Source organism: Panthera leo, chromosome D3, assembly GCF_018350215.1.
Source record: "Panthera leo isolate Ple1 chromosome D3, P.leo_Ple1_pat1.1, whole genome shotgun sequence".
Classification (NCBI taxonomy): Eukaryota; Metazoa; Chordata; class Mammalia; order Carnivora; family Felidae; genus Panthera; species Panthera leo.
This window is the reverse complement of record NC_056690.1, coordinates 71,185,280-71,192,439: the sequence shown is the minus strand read 5'-3', so window position 1 is coordinate 71,192,439 and position 7,160 is coordinate 71,185,280. Positions and strand designations below refer to the sequence as shown.

General features: G+C 36.4%; 1 pseudogene; it reads left to right on the top strand.

Moving 5' to 3' along the window:
* The first annotated feature begins 1,496 nt into the window (after nt 1-1,496).
* On the top strand, nt 1,497-6,029 carry LOC122203148 (annotated as a pseudogene).
* Nucleotides 6,030-7,160: the final 1,131 nt, after the last annotated feature.

Here is a 7,160-nt window from a genome sequence, read left to right as displayed (position 1 = left end):
CTTCATAAAACTCAGTAATAAAGGGTCAAATTTTTAAAAATAAGTATATACAGATTTAGAAACTGAAGTATCATCATGACTGACATTTTTTCTTTGCAGCTCTTTTTTTCCCTTCTGAAACTCCAAAGCTTTCATTTTAGCCTATTTTTTCTCTAAAGAGATCTGTCCTCAATATTACCTGTATTTTCCTCAAAACACTGCTACTATCTTATTTAGATTCAGCAAATTTTGGAAAAGAATTAGCCTTTTGATGCTACCCAATTGAGAAGTTTACTTTCCTATTTGATAGACTGGTATTTGAAGAGACTAAACAGTACGAGTGGCAATGCATCATGCCATTAAGAGGAAAAAAAAATTCCAAGTATGCATAGGCATTATTTTTACTGAGTATTTTTCAGCAAGTTACTCTTTTAAATCCTAAGCATTAGAGTTAAGACTCCAGATGTTTTCTCCCAAGACATTGATAGAAGTCTATTTGACCTCAATTGTACTCTTCTTTCCTTTTTCTTTTCTATACTTTAAGCCTTAGAAGCTTTGTAAACAAATAAGGACTCTGACTTGCTGTGCAGAGGTGGAAACAAATATTGCAGTTACATAAACTAATATTGTATAACAGCCTGATGGGTCAACTATTTCACCATCAGAGAGGCAATGCCAGCATCCACATCAGTCAGCTGTCACCCCATAACCAAAATACTATCCAGAAGATGGCAGCGTAGGAGTATCCTGAAATCATCTCCTCCCACAGACCCACCAAATCCTTAGCTGCATATGGATAATTTCCCTCTGAAAAAGATCTGAAAACTAAATCAACTGCTTCTCCAAAACAAAAAGACCACATTGAGACTGGTAGGAAAGAGAGAGTGTCACCAAAACTCCCATTCCCCAGTGTGGCAACACACAATGGGCAAGAATCTCAACAGTCTGGTATTTCTCCTGGAAGAGCAAGGTATTCATGCCCCATACGAAGCACCCCAACCCCTGGGATATGCACAAGAAAGATGAGCCCCTTAAAACATCTAGCTTAGAAAATCAACAGGACTGATGTCCAGAGGTCCCAAAGTGTCAAAGGAAACAGATTCCTGTTTTGAAGGGTTTGCATGCAGTCTCAACTGCCCCCAACCCCAGAGGAAAAAAACAGTAATTTGAAAAGTGGTAGGCTGTATGTAAAAAAAAAAAAAAAAAGTAATAAAATGTATTTGCTAACATAAAACCATCTACTGGAGGAATGGGATACAGTTGAAATTATCCCCAGAGATGGAGGCACTGGCAGGTAGCAATTTTGCTGCTAGCACAGAGCACTGGTAAGCTATCTTGGACATGGCACTTCCTGCCATCTTGCTAAGACAGGAGGAGCAGGCATTCACAGAACTATCCTGTTGCCTCACTGAAGCCATAGAGCATGTGTAGTTGCAGCACTCTCTTGCTTTCTGGCTGGGGCAGGTAGGCATGAACTATCATGGCATTTTCTCGCTCCCTGCCTAACGTCAACAAGCATGGGAAATTATAACATCCGCTGCTCCCTGGCTTGGACTGGTGAGTGGAAGCAATCATGGGATTCTTCTACCCTCAGCCTAAAGCTGACGCGTGCACAAAGACAAGGCAGTCTTTCGCTGCATTCCTGAAGAGCACAGAAGAACACCATCAAAACATTTTCCCACTGCCTTTCTGAAGCCAGTGAGTGTGCCCTGTGCCTCTACTTCTACCTAAAGCCAGAAGACATGCACAGTCCACACAAGGGATATTCTTGATTGCCTGGCCAAGACGGCTGGCATTCTTAAGCTTCAGAGGAAACAATGGGAAAGACTATTCTTGGCAGGCCGCCATACCTAGGGCATTACACAGACAGTGGACTTAAAGCAACCCCAGTCTTCCTGTGAAAAGCTTATGTACTTAACCTGGAACTTCAGCCTGAGGGTCAGGCTTCAGGTTCCCCACACATCCAGAGGCTAAGGGAAGTTCTCCCAGGAAAGATAATCAGAGAGACACAGTTTTTGCATATACCCTTTTGGCCTTGCTACAGTGAGAGATGAGACCTTGCAGAAAGAGTTTTTCTACACTTGACTGGAGCCCAGATTTTTACAACTGTGTTTACAACTGTTACATCTCCAGATCTCCTGATCTGGAAGTCAATAGGGTTTTAAATTGTGGCCCCATTGGATGGTATATGTTTGCAATACTTTAAAAGCTGCTGCTTGAGGGTTTGGCTTCCAATCAGCCTGAAAGTAGGTGCTACATAAGATTCTCCACCCCCAAATGGTCATTTGGGACAGGTCTCAGCACACCTTCAACAATGAGGCTATATCAAAAATAAATCAAAAAGTTTAGACAATCACAAAGATCTGAGAGACAACAAAGAGCAAGGAAAGGGTGAATGAGAAATTTCATCATCTACACGAGGCTATTCCTCAAGACAGAGGTAGCTGCCTCACCTTACACATAGAAACAAACACCAAGAGTCAGACAAAATGAGGAAAGAGAAATATATTCCAAATGAAAGAATAAAATAAAACCTCAAAAAGACCTTAATCATACAAAAATAATCAGCCTGATAAAGAATTCAAAGTAACAGTTATAAAGATGCTCACTGACCTTGGGAAAAGAACAGATGAACACATTGAGAACTTTAGCAAAGAGAAAATGCAAGAAAGTACCACAGAGACATCACAGAGCTGAAAAATACAATAACTGAACTGAAAATACACTAGAAGGGTTCAAAAGCAGAAAAAAATCAGTTCAAAAGCAGAAAAAAAAAAATCAATCAGTGAGCTGTTAGACAAGGCAACTGAACTCACCCAGACAGAGCAATAGAAAGGAAAAAGAATGTTTAAGAAAATGCCCCAGAGGGAGAAGAGCAAGAGACAGAAGACTTGTTTAAAGAAATAATGGCTAAAAACTTCCCTAACCTAGGAAGGAAACAGACTTCAAGATTCAGGAAGCCCAGAGAATTCCAAAATAGATGAATCCAAAGAGAACCACATCAAGACACATTATAATTAAAAAGTCCAAAGTTAAAGAGACAATTGTAAAAGCATGAGAAAAACAAATTGTTATATACAAGGGAAACCCCTAAGACTATCAGACAATTTCTCACCAGAAACTTTGTAGGCTAGGAGTGACAGGACATATACAAAGTGTTGAAAGGAAAAAAACTTCCAACCAAAAATATTCTACCCAGTAAGTTTATCATTCAGAATTGAAGGAGAAGTAAAGCGTTTTCCAAACACACAATATTTAAAGGAGTTTATCACTACTAAACTGGCTTTACAATACACATTTTAGGGCTTAAGAAATGGAATTATTAACAAGAAAACATACAAAAGTAAAAATCTCATTGGAAATGATAAACATAGTAAAGGCAGTAAAGGATAATCAGTTATAAAGCTAGTTTTAAGATGAACTAAAACCACAATAATCAGTTAAAGGATACATAAAATAAAAAGGTGTAAAATGTGACATCAAAAACATAGAACATGGGGAAAGAGAATAAAAATTTGGTTTTGGAATATGTTCAAGTTTAAATTGCTATAAACTTAAAATAGACTATTATACATAGAATGATATATAAACCTCACAGTAACCACCAAGCAAAAAAATAAAATACACACACATAAAAGTGAGAAAATTAATTACATAACACTAAAAAACTCATCAAACCACAAGGGAGGAGAGAAATAAGGAACATAGAGGAGCAATAAAAGCAGCAAGAAAACAACTAACAAAATGGGAATAAGTACTTATCTTTTAATAATCACTTTAAATGTAAATAGATTATATTCTCCAATCAAAGCAAGAGTGGCTGAATGGATAACAAGACACATCTATATAATAACTACAAGAGACTTGCTTTAGACGGACATAGGCAGACTAAAAGCATAGGGATGGAAAAAGATATTCCAAGAAAATGGAAATGAGAAAGCTAGTGTGGCTATATACATATTGGACAAAATAGACTTTAAATAAAAGACTCAAAAATTTAAAAAAGACAGATTTGCACTACATAATGTTAAAAGGTTCAATCTAGCAAGAAGATATAATGTGCATAAACATTATAAATATTCATTCCACATAGGAGCACAAAAACATATAAAAAGCAAATATTAACAGACCTCAGAGAAATACTGATAACAACACAATAATAGCAGGGACTTTAACATCCCACTTGCATCAGTGGGTAGATCACCCAGACAGAAAATCCATACGGAATCATCTTAAAGAAACTAGAAAAAGAATGAAGCCCAAAGAGTAATAAAGATCAGAGAGAAAACAGACTAAAAATACAATAGAGAAGATCAATGAAGTTCTTTGAATGGACAAAATTGGCAAACCTTTAGCTAGACTCACCAAGGGAAAAACAAGTCTCAAAAGAAAAATAAATCGGAGAATTCACAACAGAAATACAAAAAATAAGAAACTACTATGAACAATTATATGCCAACAAGTTGAACAACTGAGAAGAAATGAATAAATTCCTAGAAAATTACAATGTTCCAAGACTGAATCATGAAGAAATAGAAAATCTGAATAGACCAATTATTAGTAAGGACATTGAATCAGTAATCAACAATCTCTGAACAAACAGAACTCTAGGACCAGACAGCTTCACTGGTGAATTCTACCAAACATTCAAAGAAGATTTAACACTTATCCTTCTCAAACTTCTCCAAAAAAAATTGAAGGGTAGGGAATATTTCAAAATTCATTTTATAAGGCAAGCGTTAACCTAACACCAAAAACGGACAACAATACCACAAGAAAATTATAGGCTACTATCTCTGATAAATGCAGAAGCAAAAGTCCTCAACCAAACATTAACAAAATGAATTCAGCAACACATTAAAAGGAACCTACACCATGATCACATAGGATTTATTCCAGGGATGCAAGGATGGTTCAACATTTGCATATCAATCAGCATAATACACCAAAGTAACAAAATGAAAGCTAAAAATAAGATCATTTCAATAGATGCCAAAAAAAAGTGCATTTGACAAAATCCAACATCCTTTTATGATAAAAACTCTCAAAAAAGGTATAGAGGGGATGTGCCACAACATGACAAAGGCCATACATGACAAACCTACAGCTAATATCATACTCAATGGTGAAAAACTGAAAGCCTTTCGTCTAAGATCATGAAAAAGAAAAGGATGCCCACTGTCACCACATAATATTGGAGATCCTAGCCACAGAAATTAGACAAGAAACAGAAGGCACACAAATTTAAAGGAAGAAGTAACACTGTCACTATTTGTAGATGACAGGACAGAATACATAAAAAACCCTAGGCTCCACTAAAAACTATTAGGACTAATAAATAAATTCAGTAAAGCTTCAGGATACAAAATTAATATACAATAGGTAGGGAAGGATCACTGGTGAGATCCCTGGGTGAGACTTGTACGCCCACCCCCATCCTGGCCCCCAGCACCCACCCAGTCATCATCAAAGTGATGCTTGTCTTCAACAACCATGGGAAACTGCATCTCTCCAAGTTCTATCAGCTCAACTTGTTATTCACAATAACAAAGCATCAGGGAGACATTCCATTTGGTATCTAATAGAGATGAAATGTTTGTAATTTCCTAGAAAAAGGACTGTTAATTGGAGACTCTGACAACAAACTGATTTTTAGGCATCATGTAACATTATATTTTGTCTTCTGGGTGGATTCTTCAGCAAGTGAACTTGGCATTTTAGATCTACTTCAATGATTCATGGAAACATGAGACACGTGCTTTGAAAATGCCTGTAAACCGGATTTAATTTTCCATTGTAGATGAGGTTCACAATATTCTCGAAGAAGTGGTGATGGGGGAATGGTACTAGACACCAATATGAATGAGGCTCTTACACCAAATGATACACAAAATAAACTGGAGAAACATGAAGCTGGCTTAGAGGGGGCTCCAGCCCATGCTCTATTAGCTGTAAAGAATATGAATCTTCCTGATATCCCAAGAAATATTATAATTGGTGACATCAGTATAGAAATGCCAAATCTGCCCTCTTTAAATAAAAAATTTTAAAGGCCACTCCCAAGTAAAGTCAGAAAAGTCATTTAGCTTTACCATGCAGTTGTTTACCAAAAATAGAGGAAGAGAGTCTCAACTTTTGTTCCTGGATTTAAGTCAGGGTACTATTATAGAGGTTGTATAAAATCAGTATGGAAGCTTTTCCTGCTCAGTGATTTTGAAATTGCATTGCTCCAATGTTATATTTCTCTTTTCTAAACTGCATTCCTATGCCCACCTAAGGCATGCTTCTATGGATTGGCTACTAAAATATTTCAATAAGTGTTTGAGACATTCCTTTAAATTATGTACAATCCAAAATGTTGGTATTTTGTATGGATCACAAGTGTAGCATTCCATAATTCTTTCTGCTATTTGTCACAATTTTTAAAGAACTGAGTATGTACTGCATGAAAACATTAGGAACTTTCTTAGTTTAAATAAACTCCAGTTAAAAAGGAACTTCTCTCTTAGTTTAAATAAACTGCAGTTAAAAAGGTAACTGGACTTCTTTTTTTTTTTTTTTTTTTAAGTTTACTTATTTTGAGAGAGAGACACACACACACAAAGTGTGAGCAGGGGAGGGGCAGAGAAAGGGAGAGACAATTCACAGCAGGCTCTTCACCACCAGTGTACAGCCCAATGTGGGGCTCAAACTCACAAAGCATGAGATCATGACATGAGCCGAGATCAAGAGTCGATGCTTAACCAATTGAGCCACGCAGGTGCCCCAGTAACAGGACTTCTAAAGTACCTCTCTGTTTGTCTGATACCTACACTTTAGCAATAACTTTTTCATGACCCTCTGACTCAGCTAATAAGGTATATTTTATCACTGTTAAAAAATATATACAAAAATCCATTGCAGTTCTATATACAATAAACTATCAGAAAAATCAAGAAAACAATCCCACTTACAACTTCATCAAAAGAATAAAATTCCTAGGAACAAATTTAACCCAGAGGGTGAAAGGTCTGTACATTGAAAACTTTAAGATACTGGTAAAGGAAATTGAAGACACAAATAAATAATCCATCAAGCTCATGGATTAAAGAATATTGTTAAAATATCTATATTATTCAAAGCAATCAAAAGATTCCATACAATCTCTATCAAAATTCCAGTAGCATTTTTCAGAGAAATAA